The sequence below is a fragment of the Ptychodera flava genome, chromosome 1 (genome assembly GCF_041260155.1).
Source record: "Ptychodera flava strain L36383 chromosome 1, AS_Pfla_20210202, whole genome shotgun sequence".
Lineage (NCBI taxonomy): Eukaryota > Metazoa > Hemichordata > Enteropneusta > Ptychoderidae > Ptychodera > Ptychodera flava.
This window is the reverse complement of record NC_091928.1, coordinates 8084933-8109960: the sequence shown is the minus strand read 5'-3', so window position 1 is coordinate 8109960 and position 25028 is coordinate 8084933. Positions and strand designations below refer to the sequence as shown.

Genomic DNA, 25028 nt, shown 5'->3' with positions numbered 1-25028 from the left:
ACTCAACATGTAACAGTCTAGAATTGTCATCTCTGTTATATTAATATGTCAAAACAACTCGATCCTATGTGACGGAATGTAAAGCATGATTGACCTCGGCAAAATAGGGAGATGGAAATGTCAATCAGTATTCATTCTTTAATCTTTAATTTTTTGTTATCAACTACGATAAATGTGTATGAAAACTACTTGAATTTAGCTGTTATATTGTTTAAATATCTTTAATGAACGTAAATCAAACAGACGTAGATGTGCGTTAAGTTGCAAAACTCCCTCAGTTTATAAATCATTTGCGCAGTTGATTTTTAAAAATAGATAAGGTTATTTGTTGCTACGTTTATATTTGTGAATGTTATGAAAGGAGAGAGAGAGAGAGGAGAGAGAGAGAGAGAGAGAGAGAAGAGAGAGAGAGAGAGAGAGAGAGAGAGAGAGAGAGAGAGAGAGAGAGATAGTGTTTGTTTTCACAGCTGATTCACACATTTGCGAAATATGAATGAAATTCGCATGAGCGAAAATGATAGTTAAAATGTATGGAGCAGTCAAGATGGAAAACAACAGTGAGGAATAAGGACGCCTTCCTTTTGAAGAAAATTAATGTAGATTCAACTTTAGTTGTTTTACTTCCTTTTCAGAAACTCCAATTCATAGTCAATGATGAATTTGAATGCGAGGGTATTTGTGCAAGTTAATACAATGCATGAGGTCTAAAGTGTCGTTAGGAAAACATACACTGACGGCTATAGGAACATTGTGAGTGGGCTTAACAGTATTGCGGCCAATGGAATGTGAAAAAAACCTAAATATCATACGAGTTCAAAATTATATTTCATAAAATACTGGGTCAAGTTGCATAAATAATCAACAGTCTGTCTTCTCAAGAAAGATACGTGAGACATAACAATACATGAAAAGAGCGCTATACTGATACGATTGTCAAAGCCAGATATGTTATGTTGCAGCAAATACTTTCAACCAGATATGAACTGAATATATATATATATATATATATATATATATATATATATATATATATATATATATATATATATATATATATATATATATATATATATATATATATATATATAGCTCACGTGTGTGAACACGTGGGCTTATGTCATAGCGATGTCTGTCTGTCCGTGTGTGTGTGTGAGTGTGTGTGTGTGTGTCTGTTTACACGATAACTCAAAAACGCCTGAACAGATTCAAATCAGATTTGGTATACAGGTACAATATGCTACTTGCAAGAATTGATTAGATTTTGGTTAGTGTGGCTTGCATATTAATGAAGTTATGCAATGTTATTCTTTTCCGTACAATGGTTTCCCTATGGAGACGGTAATGACTGTGTAGACATATATCAAGAAATACTGCACCAAATTTCATGAAACTTTTCACAGATGACAGTCTCAGAACATTATGATGATACTGTGAGTGTCATGTCAATTATCTTCTCATTTGCATATTTAATGAACTTTGTTATTTGTGAGATAACTCTGAAATTCCTGCACCAAACTAGATGATACTTGCAACAAATATTGATCTGATATATATCTAATTATACTTAGAAGCATTTGGCAGTGTCAAGTTAACAAATAGCTCATTTGCATATTTTATGAAGTTTTGTAATTAGTCATATAACTCCGATATAACTTCACTAAATGTGATGCAATCTGCTGCAGATACTGATCTTACTGATATCTAACAGTAGTGTAAAGCATTTAGTAGTTTAAAATTAATTAAGGGTTCATTTGCATATTTAGTGAACTTTGTAATTATGTATATTACTTCAAAAGTACAGCATTAAATTTGATGAATCTTGCTACAGATGTTGATCTGATAAATATCCAATTGCACTGAGAAGCATTGAGCAGTGTCAAGTTAATAATTAGCTCATTTGAATATTTCATGAAGTTATATAATTAGTCATATAACTCCGAAATAACTGCATCAAACGTCATGAAAACTGCTGCATATACTGATCCGACAGATATCTAACTGTGTTGTAAAGCAATTAGTAGTGTAAAGTTAATTAAGGGTTCATTTGCATATGTAATAAATTTTTTAATTAGGTATATAACTCTGAAATTAAGGCACCAAATTTTGTGAAACGTGCTACAGAAATTGATTTGATAAATATTTAATTGTGTTACGAATCACTGTACAGTGTCAAATTAATTTAGGGTTTATTTGCATATTTAATGAACTTTGTTATTAGTTACATTACTCTAAAATTACAGCACTTAATTAAAGAAAACGTGCTACAAATGTTGATCTGATGGATATGTAATTGTCCCATGAAGCATTGAGCAGCGTCAAGTAACAGCTCATTTGCATATTAAATAAAGTTTTGTAAGTAGTGATTAAACTCTGAGAGTACTGTGCGAAGTTAAACAAACCTGCTACATATAGTGATAACATATATCTTATTGTTCTGTGAAGGGTACTACTATTAATGAATCTGTTGTAAAACGCGTGAGCATATTCAGTTCATATCTGGTTTTGTAATCTATTGCTCAATCTTATTATACAGTTTGCAATCAATCGCAACAACTGAAGCGTTTTCGCATTCACGTAATTAGTTGGGGGTTGGGGTAAGGGAGAAAGACAGTGACAATAAATATGTGCATCGACTGAAACAGTGATATATGTTCGATGACACAAAGACAGAAAGAGGTGGGTAAAATATACGACAAAATATAAACTCTCAGTTATGGCAAAAAGTACGGGGTGAATTTGATTGTCAAAAATGCATTTTGATAGGTGGTCAAAAAACCAACCTTGTCCGATCTGTCTTTTTATGGAATCTCACTTGCCAATATTTACTGCTTATACCAAGAATGAAACAGATATTAATGATGGTAAGGGACTACAGAGAAGTACAGGAAGGGTGGGCTGGTGTGTTTGGGGATGGGTCACTATTTCCGGCAAGCCTCCAAGGAGGTCATCATTTTGCGCAACTATCGCAGCTATAAGAAGACAGGATATGGCAGATACCGTATTTCACTTAAAATGATAAAATCATAATACCTGGAATCTATCGAGCAATCTTCTAACAATTCCCTCCACAAAACAAGCTATATCTGTACATTAATACATGTTTGATAATTTATGTAAATGTACTGTGCTTGAAGTAGGAGGTAATAAGTACATGTTCGTATACTGATTTTTCGATTCCTTCAATAATGTGGATTCAGTATATATGGTAGAGTATTAGAAATCTGGGAACACTTTTTTCCAATTTAAAACTAGCAATATCACGTTTGATAGTTGATATAAATATACTTGGTAAGAATTGGTCGGTTACAAGTACATATCGGTATAAGAAATTTGAATTTGGAATTTCACCTAACATGTTGATACACTATACATGTACGCCTACAAGAAAACTATTAATATTTTTCCAAATACAAAACTAGCTAAATCTGTGCATTTATAGACGTTTGATTATTGATATTAATGTACTTGATTAGAATAGGGTGGTTACAAGTGCATGTGTGTACAAGAAATTTTATTTTAGAATTTCACTGAAAAGTTGATTCACTGTACATTGTAGTCTATGAGGAAACTACGATTAATTTTTTCCAATAAAAAACTAGCTAAAAATGTGTATTTATGGATGCTTGATTATTGATATAAATGTACTTGATTAGACTAGGGCGGTTACAAGTGCATGTAAATTATAGTCTATGAGGAAACTAATTAGTACTATTTTTTTACAATACAAAACTAGCTTAATCTGTGTTTTTTTAAATGTTTGATAATTGATACAAGTGTCTTGTACGTGGTGAGATTGGGTGTTTGAAAGAGCAGATTTGAACAACAAACATGATATGGAACTTCATCTAAATGATTATTTGTAAAGGTTGCCAATAATTAGTATTCAAAATTTCAAAGATCAAATGAAAACAACTTATATAATACTTTTGTCAAGAAATTCATTTAGCAACGTCCAACAGGTGTGGCCTGGGACAAGCATGTTCAATTAGTCTGTCACTGACATTTAACAAGTCATAAACACCTCATCTCAAACCGTGGTATTGTAATGCAGAACGAACTCAGAATAAATGGCGAAAGTATTCACTAACATAACACAGTCGTTTGTTAACACGTACTATGTCATCACATGCTGTTAACTGTAATATTGAACGTGTCTTCGAATTATATATTCATGTTGTCACGATAAGAGCTTATATGTGGAAAGAGACTGAGGGACAGAGAGACAGAAAGATAGCTTAGAAGTAAAAAGGGACATTCAAAATTAAAGAAGATATTAGTGATACACAGAAACATGTACGGCATCTTCAGCAGGGGGGGGCAACGGATAGTAATAAGGGACAGCGTCAAAAGATCGATGTCGGTGCGCGGGCGGGGGGGGGGGGGATTAACGTTAACAAAAAGAAAACCGACAAAAAGAAGGTAACGATATCCTACATTGGTTTGGTTAAGAATCAATAAAATTGTAGTTATTACGCATTTCGATCCTTTTGCAGCAAAGTCGATCGCAACTCTTTGATATTACACTTACAGTGACAGACCAAGAAGTTTGGTGAATAAAGTAAAGGCGTTTTTTCATTTGAAAAATGCTGTCCTTTGCGATATCACCCATCCTGAGTATGTTTAAGTATGAGTGGAACACTCAATTATTAAGTTTCATAGGTGGGGATCTGTGCAAAACTTTAAGAATTAAGTTATCAATCAGACGTTGAACTTTTGATGTCGCTCCTACGGGAGGATAACTTTGAATGAGTAATGAACAGCAGAATAACATAAAAGCTAAAACAACGTTCAATTGTCAACATATTCATTAATCATGATGAAATAACATCACGGCAGATTTCTGGGATTTCCTTAGTACAAGCTGTGCTCCACTTCTTGTTGACTTATTCATACAGTCAATCAAAGCTTGAATGTCTTCAGTCTCTATACAGGAAAGCGTAAAATCATGGGCTAGGCTATTTAATAACACGTACATGTGCATTGACGATTCAATGAGCTTGGATAATCCTTCCATATTACCTTCGTAGTATTTATGCGGATAAAATAACAGATAACAGACAGCAAACCTAAATGTGATTGTATTAAGATTCATAATTGCATCACTTACTTCGAGATTCGTCAATGTTTGCTTAACCTGGCGGGTGTGTTATGCATTCTAGAAGGGTACGCTTATCAATTTCGGACACCTGGTACTACAACTAATTATTAGAGGGACTGGATGGTCCAACCTAATGTTGCAAACACATATTGTCCAACGTACCCTGTAATATTTACTTTGAATCTGTACAAGAATACAAAAATTGTTTTTTATGGCATAATATCATGTAACGGTAAGGTATACACACCATTAACTAAGTCAATAATTGCTGTAGGAAAATATTTCACTCTAAATCAACGATGCCCGCAGAAAAGCACCTTAATTATATGACCTGATCGTTAATTGGGTGTAACATTCCTCTTTGGTAATAGAAAATTAAAAAATGTGCTTAAACATGTACAGAATTAAATGGCAATTGAATCCGTAATTCCAAAATGCTGTACTTTATTTTGAAGTCATCAATACCGCACAATTCTTGATATTGTGGCAAAAGCTACAATAACTCAAACAAACAGCTAGAAAAGTGCATCAAAGGTCAGATTTGATATATGTTTCGATGGGGATAAATAATAAGTAGTAAATTCACATTTATTAGTTTGTTTACTTTTAGTGATGTAACCATATGAATCCTACAATTTTACAAACATGTCCAGTAAAACATTTAACTGAAACTTATACAGGAAACTACAATTTCGTACAAATTTTTACCATAAAATATTTTTCTCTTTCGTCTTCGTATATATGTTTAAACTAAATTGGTATTGTTTTCACTGGCATAGTTAAGCAAGAGTGCATGTTCAACAGCAAAACATTCGAAATTGAATCATGCTTCTTCTGTAATTAATATTCTTTTTCTTTCATTTGTACATGGCAATGCAAGAAGTATTTTTCAATCAATATTATAAAAGCTGCATAAAAGACAATATTCTTGGACTCAATATTTTGAGAAATTTTCTCGGCGTCACATTTTGTTCCTTCCTGTTAAACAAAAAAGAAAAAATAACGTAAAAAAATACATTTACTTGCGGAAAGATCATACGAAACTTAATAACATTTTCTGAACTATAGTGATACACTCGCTCTGTCACGATCAAGTAGGAATATGTTGGAAATGTGAACATATAAAAGTTGAGTGTAATTGACTTTTTCCAATCGCTAATCAACCGTTCATATATATATACTGCGTGTAATAGTAGAGTACTGAAGGTGAAACCTTTCATTTACATCTGATCTGATATACTCCATTACTCACTTTCAATTTGTCTCTGCATTGCCTTCTTGGAGACACACTCCCCCTTTTTCTGCAGTCAAAATTTTTAAATCATGTCTGTGAGAATGGCTAGAACACAAACACATTTCTAATATATTCTCATACAATATATCATGTTAATTTTACAATACCGATTTCACGTAAAATGAATACCTCCAGATACTACCTTTGATAAATTCCCTAAGCGATCAATTACTTGCTTGTATTCAATTTAAAAAATGTTTGTTAACAGAGTAACTGTTTTTTCAGTGGATTGCCATATTAAACTATCTTCCTTACTTGAAATAAGTAGGTCGGTATGAATGTTACTGCGTAAGTAAAAAAAGTAACTTAATAAGTAAGTAAGTAAGTAAGTAAGTAAGTAAGTAAGTAAGTAAGTAAGTAAGTAAGTAAGTAAGTAAGTAAGTAAGTAAGTAAGTAAGTAAGTAAGTAAGTAAGTAAGTAAATAAGTCAGTCAGTCAGTCAGTGAGGCAGTGAGTCAATCAGTCAGTGAGTACATTTTGTCATAAATCAAGCAATAATGTACGTACGTACGGTACTTATATACGTACGTACGTACGTATGTATGTATGTATGTATGTATGTATGTATGATGTATGTATGTATGTATGTATGTATGTATGTATGTAGTGTATGTATGTATGTATGTATGTATGTATGTATGTATGTATGTATGTATGTATGTATGTATGTATGTATGTATGTATGTATGTATGTATGTATGTATGTTGTATGTATGTATGTACGTGTGTATGTATGTATGTATGTGTGTGTATGTGTGTATGTATTATGTGTGTATGTGTATGTATGTATGTGTGTGTATGTATGTATGTATGTATGTATGTATGTATGTATGTATGTATGTATGTATGTATGTATGTATGTATGTGTGTATGTGTGTATGTATGTATGTATGTATGTATGTATGTATGTATGTATGTACGTACGTACGTACGTACGTACGTATGAATGTATGTATGTATGTATGTATGTATGTATGTATGTATGTATGTATGTATGTATGTATGTATGTATGTATGTATGTATGTATGTATGTATGTATGTATGTATGTATGTATGTATGTATGTATGTATGTATGTATGTATGTATGTATGTATGTATGTATGTATGTATGTATGTATGTATGTATGTTGAAGGTAGACGGGTAGGTAGGTAGGTTGGTAAGTATTTTAGCCTTTTTCCTTTTTCATATATTATTTTACATGTTTTCAATCAGTAAATTTTGTGTTTACTTTTAGAATGTGAATTTTATGCAATTTTGTCCGTAAACTTCACCAATAAATTGAATTTACCTTGCAGTATGTCTAAAACTACAGTGCACATTTTTTGGAGACACACAATGTCTCCCTCGATCCTTGATATGGTCGTCGTCATTTCTGCTAATTTATCTTCAGTAGTTCTACGTTTCTTCTTCAGTCGGTGTTATATGAAAACAATTGGAGGAAAATTACCCATGACTCAAGTGTACCCAGGTCTACATCTCTAATTAACTATACTATATAGTAGGGAAAAACATATTGTTTAATATAATAATCAAGAACGGAAATCATATGTTCCTCTATCCATACAAAGATAGGTACATACATACATACATACATACATACATACATACATACATACATACAAATACATACATACATACATACATACATACATACATACATACATACATACATACATACATACATACATACATACATACATACATACATACATACATACATACATACATACATACATACATACATACATACATACATACATACATACATACATACATACATACATACATACATACATACATACATACATACGTGTGTACATATTTGATTGAGGGTACGGAGTAGACTTACTTTATCTCCCTTGTTTATCTCCGTCTCTTCCGACATTGGCCCTTTTTCGTGGATGTGAGTAAGGAAACTATTCCGCGTTGATTTGCAAATGTTGTATTCGAAATCAAGTATCATGCGTGCCCTCGTCATTTGGGAATCTGACTCAACCTCGTCCCCGGAGCTGATTTGGTAAATCACAAAGAATGGGGACATATTACACTTCTTATGAATCATATCGTAATTCAAGGTGGAGAGACATCTTCACGACTAATTGACACTCCCATAAAGCTTTTCGTGCTTGTGACCCAGATGTCCCGAGATCCATGTCGAAAAAAAATGTTGTACTATGTACCCGCGGAAAGTATTGTTCTTTAGTATCATAAATTCAAGGGTACATTGTTATGCTGGTTATATTTACCTGGTATAATAAAAAGAAAGATGAACGCACATCCATACAGTAAAATCTCTCAACGCTTTTGCATCGAAATGATAACGTTTTTGTACGCCTCTGCAGGAAACACATGTATCTGATCTGTCGTTGTTCGCCTCATGTCGACATGTCGGGTTTTTCAAAGTGAGTTCTGCTATTATTTAGCTTTATTTTTGTTTTGCTTTGGATAGCTTTTAGGGCATCTGAATCTCTACCTACTTAATCTTTATCATCTTGATTCCATTTAAAAACATACAGTTCATCAAGGTTTATATTGTTCTTTACGTATTGTATATTGCTAGTCGTATTGTAAACTACAAGAAAATATTGGGACTTGCAAGATCATCTTCCACTTTTAATCAGTACATGTCTCGCCCTAGTCTCTTTCTCTGTGTGTCAGTTTCTGGTGTACGTCTCTCCCTCACCGTGTTACCAATTGTTCTCGTACCAGGTTTAAATGAAATTAGTATAGGCATGTCTCTGTAATAGCTTCATTGGACACATACAACTACGGTCGCTAGAAGGACAGATATAAAAATGGATGTTCTGGTCCATTGGTGCCAAGAATATTAACTCACGAGGAGACTTTACATACTTTATAAAGTGGTATTCTAATGGGACAAAAATATTATGTGCAGTAAATGTATCCGAAACTGTAGTCTTCTGAAAATGATACGTTTGATTAAGTGAAAATCGATCCTGTTGTTCTCATATTTAAAAAGTTAATCGTTCCTTCAATCGGCTCAAATACATCATGTCACTGAAAATGCGCCATTATCACATTATGCTGCGCTATCTACCCTTCGAAAAGTTTAGCAAAATTTAAGTACTCTAAGTGAGACACCGTGACACTGCTGATAAGTCTAGTACGAATGGCCTGCACTTATTCAATTTTATTCTTTGTTGATTTCCATTCAGTATACGATATTGTCTGAGATGTCTGTTTTAAGGCATCGACAGATTATATTACAATAATAGAGTGATTACGATAAAGCTTTCTTTTCCTACATTAAACGTTAACTTATGCCGAGTCTTTCTTTTCGTTACCTTATGAACGAATCTGTCAGTGTACCAATAAACGTATTAATAACGCCGACTGCTGTTATTGCCAGGAATGTTCCGACAAGAATATCACAGGCCAGTGAGTTTGCAGCTTTTAAATCCTTGACACACAGAAAAATAAAAAAAATAACATGAAAATAATAAACTAATAATACATTTACATAAAATTTACACACATATAGATAGTTGACAAAAGAATGAAATACATATGAGGTATATCTTGCGCTAAGCATTGTCTCTCGGACAAGAAGTTTAAATTTGTATGAAGTGGCAGAATGATGGTCCAAAGCTTCGCAACATTTCAAGATATGTTGTGGCTACTTCGGTCCCTATTGGACTCTCGCCCTCCTCCCACAGGCATGTGTCTTTTTAGAAGCACTGTATGGTCCGGAAAATACAGACTAGTCAATGCAAGAACCATAATTTACTCACATCGTAGTTGTAGTCATCGACAAGTGTCATCCGAAATAAACTGAATGTAGTTTCATAGATTGTTGTGTAATACTCAACGGTGCCGCCGAATACCATCCAGAATACACAGGCTGAAAGTGAAAAAATATCGAGCTGTCTCAAATAAGACATAATGCAAAACGATGCAAAAATCAAGTAGTGTCTCTTACTAGTTTCAGAGCAGCAGTTGTGATTTATACAAGATTGGCGTGTAAGAACGTGTTTACGTCTCTCTATCTGTATACTAAACAATAAATGCATGAGACGCTGGTAACTGAAATCTTGAGAATCGAATGTGTTTTGTTTTTATAGGTTTGCTATGAGCATTTTACTCTGAAACTCATTGTAAGTGGCAATTAACTCAATACATGACTAAAGATGGCAAACAGAAAACGCAATACGTACAAATTAGCATACATAATAATCAACTTAATTGAACCTTGCAAATTGAAAACATTCCACTGGTGATATACTCACTATATGGAATCAAGAATGCCGAGTACAGGTAAGCAAATCTTATAACATCCTTTCTGGCATTATAATATTTATTGATAAAGGGACCTGGTAGAAATGAGAATACATTAGGGTTACTGAATGATAAGACATTTTTTGTAGATTTTAGTAATATTCTGAATGTGACATTCATTTAAACCAGATGACTCTGCAAACTAAATAAAGAAACCGGTATGTAACAAATGGGTAACGAATCCGTTCTGCTCTTGAATAAGCTGTTCTAAAACTGCAAAGTCGCAATAATGTATAGATTAAATAACCAAGCTTACCTAGCTCTGTAAAGGCTCTCGTTGATTTAAAGATCCTCTGCCACATAATGATTACGGTAGCAGAAAAGAAGTACACGTGCAAAGTATGGAATAAAGTCTGTCGTACTTCATCATCTATCCCGTTTGTGGAGTTGGTAACGGCATTAGCAATGCATATTTCTTCAGGCACAGTAATGATGTCAACGATGTGAAGACAAACACATACCATCGAAAGTGCGTACACGAACACGTTATAACCGTTCCTGTGGTATATAAAGACAGTACTTAATTAGGATTCAATTAACGTATATAGTTCTGGTCCAAATAGACATTACAACATAAACTGTTAAATATTAAGTTATTATTAAACGTCGGATTTCGTACAGTCGTGAATGAGGGTAGAATGTACCTCCTCGACAGATATCCTGACTCTCTTGAGCACTTTTTCTGTGCTACCGCTTGTAGGGGCACATTTTAAAGCACTTGGAGTAATGGCAGATTTTAAAGCGCTTGGAAAAACTAAACTGTGTTTTCACTATTTTAGTTATTTCGAGAAAACGGAATTTCATTTCAGCCTTTGTCCTTTACTTTTTTTCAAATCAATGTAGACGCACGATTAGGGCAATATATTGAAACGGTTTCATTCGTTGAGGATGCTGTACACGAGCTAACTATCCACGTATGTTTAAATCGCATATGTATTGGTGATTTCCTAATACAATATAGAGACAAATCGTTTAATCAAGCAAGTGTTGCAATAACTTATTTTGCTTCTTATGATCTGAGTTGACAGAAATGTTGGATTACAATTGTAGAGTTCAGTAATTGCTCACTTTAAATTATGGTAGAAGACGACAGCAAACAAATTATAAATAATGGTAGCAGAGGACCGCAAACAACAAAAATGCATTTCTTCACTTGAATATTCTTATTTCGACCAAGGTTTATATATTGCTTCATATTTATAAAGGCAAATCAGGGAAATTAACCGTACATTCAGACCCATTGTGACAAATTCAGGCACAAATCAAGATACTATTGCTTACTGGTATATATGAGTTTGATCGGCTTTCTACGAGAGTTTTTCTTGACTGACAAAATACAATAGTATAAACGAAACTGTAATAAGCAAACAATGATAAATGTTTTGACCGGGAAAAAATATAAACAAAGTTCAACTCAATAAATAATAATTTGATCATAAATCAATGCAATTTGAGAACGTACCAATTAGTGAACACTGTTCGAGCCGGCAGTTTCTCAACTTCCGAGTCCAATTCTTTCGAGATTTCTTCTTCCTCTCGAATATTTCGTGGGTTGCAATTTTGTTTATTATACTGGTGTCGTTCATTCTCCTTTGGGACATTATGCTGGCAACCTGTGGGGATGTCTTTTGTGTGATTTTTCCGATATCGTTTCCAGCTGTTCCAATCCTTCCGTTGATAGAAAAGATAACGGTGTTCATTTTATTGACTGATTATCGTCCAGATTAAGTAATCGAGTAAAACATTTTGAGCGAGTAAAATGTATATCCTGGATAGTGTAGCTTTCATGATTTTTTAAGGAAACAATATCTTATCATCTGAGAGCATCTAGAACACGTCTCCAATAATTAGAAATTATTCCCTAATGTTTTTCTTCGTTATGCGAAGGAAGTTGTAAATGACGAAATGACTAAAAGAGTCGAAAGAGAGCAAGGTCACAGTCTATTACGTCACGAGTAGTCCGAGCTGAATCTAATGAAGAAACATCATGAAATAGCATACTTATCACAGCAAAATTAAATGACATTTCCTTAAAGATATCGCGTGTAAACGTTTGACTCCTATTTAGTTAATACAAGCCGCCGTTGGCAAGTCGTCAACCATTTCTAGTCGTCTCAAATTAACGGCAGAAAGACATATACTTGCGAGTTGGTAGATGTTTTGTGCAGTCAAATGACTGAAGTTGAGAATAATACAACCGTTTACAATATGGAAACTTTAAAAACGTAACAACTCATTATTTGATAAAAAATTCTGAAATTTTCTGAGTTAAATATCAATATAAATTTAAACGCCTCATGTAAAATTCGGAATTCCAGACTAAAGAAAGCAAACCGCTCACCAGCACATCTGTAAGGAAACTAATTCGTCTCTTTTGAATAACGAAATAACATATTTCAACTTACTTCAAGTCTCCGTCGTTTACGCAGACCAGCTTTGACATCTCTAATTAATAAGATCACAGAGTACACGACAGCAGCAATCTGTCGAAAATAGTTACGAGATATATTTCAAAATTTCACCGAAAGGTTTGACATAGTTTTTGATATTACATCTTTGAATTTTGAGAAAGATGCGTTTTCAATGCAATTTCATGTTTTGCAGCAAAGAAAGGCATTATTTTGGGAAACCGTTGCCTTGCCAACGGCCATTGGCGATATCAGGACTAATTATCACAAAGAAAAAATATACAAAAGTCTCTCACCCAAAGAATAACTCTATACACATCTTCTGGAAAGGAATAACATGCTCTGGTAGTCGGTTTTATTACAAAGAGAGCTGTCCATAGGGCAAGAAAATTAGATCCAGCAAGAGCTCAAACAAAGCCGCTACTCTGCAAAAGGGAGAGATTTCAACCAAGTAATGGGGAAGTCATTAAGTTTTCACACGTAAGGAAGGATTTAAAAATGGTTTTTGGCAAATGACAGAAGACAAAATTCACATCATAAATACCGATGCAAGAATTGTGCATCGTTTGGCATGGTACTTTTGTACGAAAATTATACAGATATACAGATATGATATTGTAATTTCTTGTCGCATTGCTGTCTCTTTAGATGGAAGAAAATGATTATACGAATGGCAAAGTCTATATACGCATGATATATGGATCAGCATATGTATGGACATGTAACCGGAAAACAGTCTTCATTAGTATATGCTTGTACGTATTTTTGAAAAAAATATACCATCACACCAAGAGCCCCGCACTCAGTTCAACATTCCGTAAACATAGAGGAGACCACCAGATTAGACAGTTAGGTACCGCAATGCCTTATGGTTGTAATGAGAACATCACAGATATGGGCTATCTCTAATCCCGGTTGTTCAGAAGTGAGTGTGATGGGCGACAGGCCTCTTTGAGTCTTCTGTCCGTAGAAGATGTAGTCATGCACATAGGCGTTACCATCGGCCTAAGTTAAATCATAGACCCTCGAGGGTCTATGGTTAAATACATCAACCTCCGACTGCCACAACATGAATGCTTCCGTTATTACCGAAGCCTTAAGGTCTCCATCGCATGCGTACTTCGTTATTTGCTCTTTCTACCAAGGACTTGAGAAGGTTGCATGCCTGTGCATTGGGATTGTCTTTGGCGGATACGAACGGACAACCTTACAGACTGTCAGTATTGTTGCTGATATTGCACTATACAGACTGTATAAGTCTGTTTGTGCTAAACCTATGGCTGATGAATATCGTCATTTCATACATCTTCCCTTTACAAACAAAGAAATTGATGCCATTGATATCAGTAACATACTTCACAACAAAAATGTTACGTCAAATATACCTGTATAAATTACGAGCCAGTCTGTACCTATATTTTGTCATATCGGTACACCAATACAATCTCTATTAAAATATTCCATGACAATAAAGCATTTAAAAATTGATGAATTCCTTCAGACACCAGCATACTGTGACTGCTCTACAGACATTCAGTATATTGTCTTACACATTCAATATGTTGTCCTGTGCATTTACGTAAGGCATTAAATATGTTTTGCTAGGTATTCATTGTGTTTTCCTACGCAATCAATATGTAGTGCTAGGCATTTATCATATCGTGTTAGGCAATTAATATATTGTCCTAGGCAATGGAAATGTTGACCTTTACGTTTTGTCCTAGGCATTTACTATGTTTTACTAGGTACTGACTACGCTGTCTAGACATCCAGCATATTCTCCAGAGCATTCAATATGGTGTCATAAGCTTTCAAATGAAAGTCCAAGGCATATAGGCCATATTATAGCCTATCCATTTGCAATTTCTATATATCTGCATGCTTTAGTATACAAAACTGAAGCACTGTTACAGTTGATATTAAGGTGGTTCATCATTTATTTCTATGTTTTCTTAGTATTCTGTCCATACTTGTTTAATTTCTAGGAGGGGCATAATATATTTCGGCTTTCAAGGGGGATCATCAGTTTTGGTTCTCGATGAAGGGGAGGTACATCTCCCTTTTAAACCAATAACGTGAACTTGCCCGACCCCTTAAAAACTTAGCGGTTCCTAAGCAATAAATCACCAAGCTAATCTCCACTCTCACGCAGCGTCCAATAAAATATGACGCAGCACACTCCGATTTCCATAGGCTTGCAGTTTGACTTCACTCTCTAATATTTTAATTACGAGCCAGGTAAAAGGTGACGCAAGATCTAATTATTCTACCGGACAAAGTATCAGAGTTTATAATTTGGTTTGGCTTTGCCGTTTCAAGTTGATTTACCTGCTCAGCGCTTACTAAGCCCTTGTTGTTTGAGCTAGTCTAAACTCAATCTGATTAAATCATATTACACTAGACTCAATCTGATTAAATCGCATTACAGATTTTTTTCTGTCGTACTCCTTTCACTGAGGGTGCAACCGTAATACCAACTCATCTCGACATCGGATTTTAATCAGAGTATCATAGGCTAGGCTAGGCGCATGTAGGCATTGGCTTTGAATTTTAGTAGGCTTTTAAGCTGGGAGTACAGTCCACCTAATTTGAGATAGTGCCTCGCTGTTCAAGTTTCCTGTTGAGAATTTATTCAAAGTCGCGAATCATGCAGAAGAACACTGAATCAGGAAAAGTCATGGCCTTTTCATAAGGCGAAAAAACCTTATAAATTAAATTTGTACAGCGGCTGCACTAGACTTCTTATAACCGACATAGGCCATTCTGAAATATAAAAGGTACAGTACTTGAGTATGTAGATGAGTATTTATATAGTCTCGAGACAACGGTCTAAGAACTGATCGTTTTGTGTCACAGTACATCTGTGTTGTTTACGTGTGCGCATGTTCTATCATACGCTGGACAAAAAGTCGTTAAATGCCTAGTACAGCATGTTGAAAGCCAAGGACAACACAATGAATGTCTAGAAAAATATGGTATAGAGCTGGGGCAACATATTGAATGCCTGGGACAACATATTAAATGCCCAAGGCAACATATGGAATGCCTAAGACAACACATTGAATTCTGAGGACAATATGGTAAATGCCTAGGACAACATATTATATGGAAAAAGCCGGCCATTTTTCATGAATTTTGTTTGATACAAAATACTACTTATTTTGTTTGACATGTTGAAAGATACTGAATGAACGGGTGGACCATGCATATATTCGATCCCGGTTTTATACACGATATCGCGAAAATGAATTAATGGTCGTGACCATTAATTCATTTTCGCGATGTTTCATTTAATTTGTCTAAAACCGGGGTCGAATATATGCATCGTCACCCATTTATTCAGTATCTTTCAACATGTCAAACAAAATAAGTAGTATTTTGTATCAAACAAAATCATGAGAAATTGCCGACTTTGTCCTTGTAATGCCTTGGACAACATATTGAATGCCTCGGACAATATGGCAAATGCTCAGGACAACATATTAAATGCTTAGTACAATATATTTAATGCCTAGAATGATCGATATGGTAAGTGTGTAGGCCAAACATATTTAATGCCAAGGACAACACATTGAATTCCAAGGACAATAATATAATAATATAATATAATAATAATAATAATAATAATAATAATATAATAATAATAATAATAATAATAATAATAGCATAGGACCGAATATTAAATGCCGAGGACAACATATTGAATGCCTAGAACAATATGTAAATGCCTAGGACAACATAATAAATGCCTAGCACAGCAAATAGAATGCTAACTCAATATGCCAAATTCCAAGGGCACCACTGGTAATTCCTGGGCAATTTTTGAAATGGTTAAAACAATATGTTAAATGCACATCAAAACTTGATAATACTCATGACAACATGATATTAGACTGCTAAAGTCAGTCATGGCTTTCCGTAGACCTTCGCAGATGCTACTAGCATCTTTTGGACGCGAGTTCAGAGAACCTCGCAGGATCAGCTGGAACCAAATTTTAAGATAATTATGAACTCTGTTGAGAAATATGCCAGGAAACGGGCTAAAAGGCGGATGTAGAGCTATGCACACAGTAATAATAGGTCAAATCTGTGAGGAAAATAGTATGTGGCCATATTGGCCGACTGAGATCACATATTTTCAGAAGGCCGTATTGTGTATTTAAAGATTCGGATGCTGTTAAGTGTTCGAACGACGTTCATGACGAATATGTAGTCGTCCCTGCTGATAAAGCTGCCATAACAGTGTATTTGTCTGCAAGAAGTGTTATTCTAAATGTCTTATAGCTGACTTTGCTGTAACTAAGACTTCCACCAACTACAACTACTGACAATCACAGTGCAAGAAAACTGAAATTTCGTCAAGCAATATGTCATTCATGGATAATTTTAATATTCAACCAACGAGATGACCACAATTAGTTTCTTAGCTCATACTGGCTACCTAAACTCCACAAAACACAATACAAAGCTAAATTTATCGCAGGGTCTTCAAAATTTTCAACGACAGAATTATCGAAGATACTGACGTCACTCTGTTATTTGTACCGTTAAAGAGAGACTTCAGGCATACTGTGATATTGTCTTTCTCGGAGTGGTATAAATCAAATGTGAATATTAAAACATATCCAAAGAATTCTTGGAAAACTTAAAATATAGAGCTTTCGAGTTTTTTACATTGTATACCACAATACCACATAATAAATTGAAAGAACGCGTGAAAACATCATCAACCAAGCATTTTTTCTGCTAAAAACGTCACGCCATCACTAATATATAGTATTAGGGAATATTTATACATATTTTGTCATACTACTCATTCTAAAGTATTTTTATACCGAGAATGACATCATCAGTATACTTGATTTCCCAATCGACAACACATTCGTTGCATTTGGAAGACATATTTCCAAAAATGTATAGGGTTTCCTATCCATGTTAACTGTGCTCCCCTGCTTGGTGACTAATTTCTGTACACATACGAAGCAGAATGTATCCAGAATTTTAATACAGCAGAAAAGGGGTCTCTGTAGCTCGAACTTTCAACCTCACATTTAGATACATAAATCACTTTAAATTCAGAGACTATCTCCTATTATTTATCGTCCAGAATTGGAGATGAAAGATACTACAGAAACGGCCTCATGTGCTGCATCTGATTTTTTACTCGAATTTTACTCAAATGGTCACCTTTCTACTAGGCTATATGACAAGTGAGATGATTTCAACTTCAGTATCTTTAACTTTCCACACCTAATCAGTAATATAAATAATAATTCAACTCTCACTAGCTTATTGGGTGTACACTTTCCCAGCTTATTCGATATGCAAGAGTACGAACTTCATATGATGATCTTATAGAGAGAAAGTCTCTCTCTCTCTCTCTCTCTCTCTCTCTCTCTCTCTCTCTCTCTCTCTCTCTCTCTCCCTCTCTCTCTCTCTCTCTCTCTCTCTCACAAACCGTACACCAGAGAAAAACTTGTCTCAACATTCAAACGCTTTTCGCAGGTATCACAACCCCGCAGATAAATATGATATCTCTCTTCGACAAATGATCGCTGATGGCGTCAGTGACATTGGTCTTAGTTGGTGACCACACTTATTTGACTTACAGGTTGATATATGACGGGTACCACATGTGGGCAGGATGCGCTTACTATTTTCGAAACACTTTACATAACTTCTTGGTTTTTTTTTTTCCAAAGATCCAGATATTTTTCTTCAATGATTTATACTTTGTTTTGTGTACCGGTACTTACTGTCTGTTCTGTGTTGTTTTGTGCCTATGTTTACAACGATTCATTATGAATTACGAATTTTGACCTAGTATAATCGGGCTATGATGGTTACAATTGTGATTATTCAAATATGTCGGCACGTTGGTCACGATGTATATTACGCCAATGCTATCTTGATCGATAGGCACGGAGACACGGGAGTAAGACGTTTACAACGAACATAGTTGCTGGAATGTAACAAAGGTTAACATACCTTCCGAACTTCTTCCATTTCTCTTCAAGTAATTTTGGATTACGGGATGCCTTATATTTCATGCTGGCGGTATACTACGATAACCTCAATCTGCAAACGTAGCAAAAGATCATATGAAATGTAGAAGAAAATTAGATACCACAAATGTGTTCGTAGGGGAAGGATAGCTGTTTCACGCTAATTTATGGTTTCGTCAAAGACGGAAGAAGGGCTAAACAGGGTACAATATAAAATATGTAAAGAATGTAATCTCGTTTGGTGATGGGTGAATGAATATTTTGGGACACATGATCATATAGAGCAAACTCAACTGTAATAATACTCCAAGTTTTGAATTTCAAAATGATAACCAAGACAACTAATTAAACGCTTTAAATTCCGAGATAAGAACTACACGCGGTATTTCAAATTTGTCCAGTGGTGTATCTCCGAAAACATGTGAACCATAAAACAAAGAAAATTAAGGATATTATCTTACCGGTGTCAGACATCTTTCATCTGGTAAAGAACATTTGCCTAAAAATAAATATTGCACGTCAAAATTATTTAAAAAAATAATAGAAATCTAAAACGTAGGAAACATATCAATTATAATCCATCTTGGTACGGATGAATCTCATCTAAACAAATTTTAGTTTAAATTTGCATGGTACAGATTATGTATTTATAGTGTAAGCAATCCACTTACCCGACTCCTTTTCACATGGATCATTAAGGTTTTTAGGTTCGGTTTCATCTTCCTGGTTTTTTCTTTTAGCCTCAGCTAAAGATGCACAAGGCCGGCAAAGTCTCTTGAAATTCAAAGACATATTGCAGAATTGATTAAGTTGTAAAATTTGCTAAGAACTAGATGTATTTTCTCATCAATCTGAAATCTGAGCATGATATACAGTGGTATCACATTACCTGAAAGGCGCTCCTTCTGTGATTACTAGTTACCTGTCATAAAAAAGTATGTAAATCAGTCGTTTTCTTTTTAAAAATGCAAGTAATCTTTGACATTTAAGCTCTTTGGTTGGAGAATTCAAAATGTTCTACGAGAGTGTTTCTATTCATGCTAATGAGACTTTGACTTGAACATGTTTGATCTGAAACCATATCAACATGACCTAAAATTAGTTTTGAATGTCACATAATGCATTTTGACCTTTACTTATCAATGACGTTTGGTGTATTTTTGTTATTCAGGCAAAACTCACGTCATATTTTTGACAGACACTATAACGCCACTGACGTTTTTCATCAAGGATAGGTAGTGTTTTCAAAACACAAGTAGATCTATTGTATGAGTACTAAGATGTGGCCATATGACATAACCATTGCAAACTACATTCTCTTTTCAACGTTAGTGTTGTAGGTTTATCCTTCTTTATAACCTATATTTACAGAATACAAAAATTCACTTACCAGGCTCCATTTCATATGGATCACAAAAGTCCATAAGTTGGGCTTCACCTTCCTGGTTTTTACTTTTACCCTTACATAAACATGGAAAATTCGGACAAACCTTCTGGAAATTTTCAAAGAAATTTTTGCAGAAATGATAAAGTTTGAAATTTCTTAAAAGTAATACGCAATGAATAAATCTAGATGTATTTTCTCATTCAACAAGCCTGCGATTATTTATGTGATTTCATGTTCATGTAATCTGGGCATGATATAAAGAGGTATATATTACCTGCAAGACGCTCCTTACATGCTTACGGTTACCTGTCAGAAAATGGTATGTTGATTCAGTCAGATTTTATAAAATGAAAGTAATGTTTGACATCTTTACTCATTTAGTTTGGCAATTTAGTCCCTTTGCCGTGACCATTTCCATGCTGTATATTAATGCAACACGAAAACAAATAATCTGAAATCATATCAACACGATCTATGAGTAGCTACGAATCTCACATTGTGATTAAACCTATTAAAGACATTCGCCATATTCGTTATTTAACCAAACTTGCTGCTGATGTGCGGAGTGCTCTGAAGGTAACAACTGATTGGACCATTGTCACAACTCACAGCAGCTTAGCGAGTCTATTTGTATAATTTTAATTATAACGGTAAGATTTAGAAACACAATCGGATAACAGCTTCCGACACGCTGCACAATTCTCGTCACCCTATTTGCAAGACACAATTATTCATTTAAATTTTTCACCCGGGTAGGTAAAGTTTTTTCAAAACACTAGCAAACCTATTGTTTGCTTATGTCAATGTGGTCAGATGAAATAAACTTTGCAAACCAAATTCGTATTCAACATTAGTGTTGTAAGCTAATATATTCTTATTTCATGTATGCATGAAAATTCACTTACCCTGCTCCTTTTCACATGGATCATTAAGATTCGTAGGTTCGGTTTCATCTTCCTGTTTTTTCTTTTAGCCTCAGCTAAAGATGCACAAGGCCGGCAAAGTCTCTTGAAATTTAAAAGAAATTTGCAGAATTGATTATGTTGGAAAATTTGCTAAGAACTAGATGTATTTTCTCATCAATCTGAAATCTGAGCATGATATACAGTGGTGTCACATTACCTGAAAGGCGCTCCTTCTGTGATTACAGTTACCTGTCATAAAAAAGTATGTAAATCAGTCGTTTTCTTTTTAAAAATGCAAGTAATCTTTGACATTTAAGCTCTTTGGTTGGAAAATTCAATATGTTCTACGAGAGTGTTTCTATTCATACCACTGAGACTTCGACTTGGAAATGTTTGATCTGAAACTATTTCAACATGACGTAAAATTAGTTTTCGAATGTCACATAATGCATTTTGACCTTTACCTATCAATGTACGTCTGGTGTATTTTGTTATTCAGTCACAACTCACGTCATATTTTTGTCAGACACTATCCGCGACTAACGTTTTTCATCAAAGGTAATAGAGTGTTTTCAAAACACTAGCAGATGTATTGTATGAGTATGAAAAGTGTGGCCATATGACATAACCATTGCAAACTACATTCACTTTCAACATTAGTGTTGTAGGTTTATCCTCCTTTATAACCTATATTTACAGAATACAAAATTCACTTACCAGGCTCCATTTCATATGGATCACAAAAGTCCATAAGTTGGGCTTCACCTTCCTGGTTTTTACTTTTACCCTTACATAAACATGGAAATGGCGGGCAAACCTTCTGGAAATTTTAAAAGAATTTTTTGCAGAAATGATAAAGTTTGAAATTTCTTAAAAGTAATATGCAATGAATAAATCTAAATGTATTTTGTCATTGAACAAGCCTGCGATTATTTGTGTGATATCAGTGTCATGATATCTGAGCATGATATATAGAGGTATAATATTACCTGCCAGACGCTTCTTACTTGCTTAAAGTTACCTGTCATAAAAATGGTATGTAGATCTCAGTCATTTTTTATAAAAGTGAAAGTAATGTTTGACATCATAACTCATTAATTTTGGCAATTTAATCCCTTTGCGTGACCATTTCCATGCTGTATATTAATGCAACACGAAAACAAATATTTGAAATCATATCAACACGATCTATGAGTAGCTACGAATCTCACATTGTGATAAAACCTATTAAGACGTTCGCCATATTCGTTATTTAGCCACAACTAGCTGCTGCTGATGTGCGGAGTGCTCTGAAGGTAACAACTGATTGGACCATTGTCACAACTCACAGCAAGCTTAGCGAGTCTATTTGTATAATTTTAATTATAACGGTAAGATTTAGAAACACAATCGGATAACAGCTTCCGAGACGCTGCACAATTCTCGTCACTCCTATTTGCAAGACACAATTATTCATTTAAATTTTTCACCCTGGGTAGGTGCAGTTTTTTCAAAACACTAGCAAACCTATTGTTTGCGTATGTCGATGTGGTCAGGTGAAATAAACTTTCCAAACCAAATTCGTATTCAACATTAGTGTTGTAAGCTCAATATTTTCTTATTACGTATGCATGAAAATCTACTTACCCTGCTCCTTTTCACATGGATCATTAAGGTTCGTAGGTTCGGTTTCATCTTCCTGGTTTTTTCTTTTAGCCTCAGCTAAAGATGCACAAGGCCGGCAAAGTCTCTTGAAATTTAAAAGACATATTGCAGAATTGATTATGTTGGAAAATTTGCCAAGAACTAGATGTATTTTCTCATCAATCTGAAATCTGAGCATGATATACAGTGGTGTCACATTACCTGAAAGGCGCTCCTTCTGTGATTACAGTTACCTGTCATAAAAAGTATGTAAAATCAGCATTTTCTTTATAAAAATAAAAGTAATGTTTGACATTAAGCTCTTTTGGTTGAAGAATTTAATATGTTCTACGAGAGTGTTTCTATTCATACTAATGAGACTCGACTCGAAAATGTTTGATCTGAAACTATATCAACATGACCTAAAATTAGTTTTGAATGTCACATAATGCATTTTGACCTTTACCTATCAATGACGTCTGGTGTATTTTGTTATTCAGCACAACTCCCGTCATGTTTTTGTCAGACACTATAAGTGACTGACGTTTTTCATCAAAGGTAGGTAGTGTGTTTTCAAAACACTAGCAGATTTATTGTATGCGTATAAAAATGTGGCCGTATGACATAAACATTGCAAAACTAAATTCGCTTCCAACATTAGTGTTGTAGGTTTATCCTTCTATATAACCTTTATTTACAGAACAAAAACATTCACTAACCTGGCTCATTTTCATATGGATCACAGAGGTCCATTAGTTGGGTTTCATCTTCCTGGTTTTTACTTTTACCCTTACATAAACATGGAAATGGCGGGCAAACCTTCTGGAAATTTTAAAAGAAATTTTGCAGAAATGATGAAAAATCTAGATGCAATTTCTCATTCAACAAGCCTGCGATTATTTACACTGGGGAAAATGCTTGATAAACTACAGTATATACACGTATACTGATTTTGTACATATGTCAAATACGTAAAGAATTCACGTACGTATACTAATAAAATGCAAAACTACAGTGTACACTTAGTGTGCAAAGATACGCATTACGTATAGTATTATCTGCATAGAAATAGGCTACGCATATCAACATATTGGAATCTTCCATATAAAAAGATATACGTTGCGTCTGCGATTAACATTGTGTTCCATATACGTCAATATACGGAAAAATGCTAACCGCATACAAAGCATTTTGTCCAGTATACGTGACTTCAGGTTCATGTAACACTTTATGTAATTTGAGTATGATATAAAGAGGTATAATATTACCTGCAAGACGCTCCTAACATGCTTACGGTAACCTGTCATAAAAATGGTATGTTGATTCAGTCAGATTTAAAAAAAATGAAAGTAATGTTTGACATCTTTACTCATTTAGTTTCATTTGGCAATTTAATCCCTTTGACGTGAGCATTTCCATGCTGTATATTAATGCAACACGAAAACAATTTCGATGTGGTCAGGTGAATAAACTTCCAAACCAAATTCGTATTCAACATTAGTGTTGTAAGCTAAATATATTCTTATTTCATGTATGCATGAATATTCACTTACCCTGCTCCTTTTCACATGGATCATTAAGGTTCGTAGGTTCGGTTTCATCTTCCTGGTTTTTTCTTTTAGCCTCAGCTAAAGATGCACAAGGCCAGCAAAGTCTCTTGAAATATAAAGAAATTTTGCTAGATTGAATAAGTTTGAACATTTCCTTAAGTATTGTGCCATAGTTCAATCTAGATGTATTTTCTCATCGATCAAGCCTGCAATTGTTCAGGTGATTTAAGTTTCATGAAATCTGAGCATGAAATAAAGAGGTATGATTTACCTTAAAGGCGCTCCTTTTGTGATTACAGTTACCTGTCATAAAATAGTATGTAAAATCAGTCATTTGCTTTATAAAAATGAAAGTAATATGAGGTTATTTCGCCTGACGCGAAGCGAAGGGCGATGCGCGGCGCCAATGTCCTCGTGCATCTTTCGCGGTATTTTCGTAATAACCTTATTATTATACATC

The 25028-nt window shown here is 34.4% G+C and overlaps 1 long non-coding RNA gene across 1 annotated transcript; it reads right to left on the bottom strand.

Moving 5' to 3' along the window:
- Nucleotides 1-9684: 9684 nt before the first annotated feature.
- LOC139130663 (uncharacterized) lies at nucleotides 9685-10721 on the bottom strand. Its single transcript, XR_011551943.1, has 3 exons — nucleotides 10642-10721; nucleotides 10147-10256; nucleotides 9685-9815 (listed from the first exon to the last, which is right to left on the bottom strand). It is a non-coding gene; the product is annotated as an uncharacterized lncRNA (long non-coding RNA).
- Between the last annotated feature and the right edge of the window lie 14307 nt (nucleotides 10722-25028).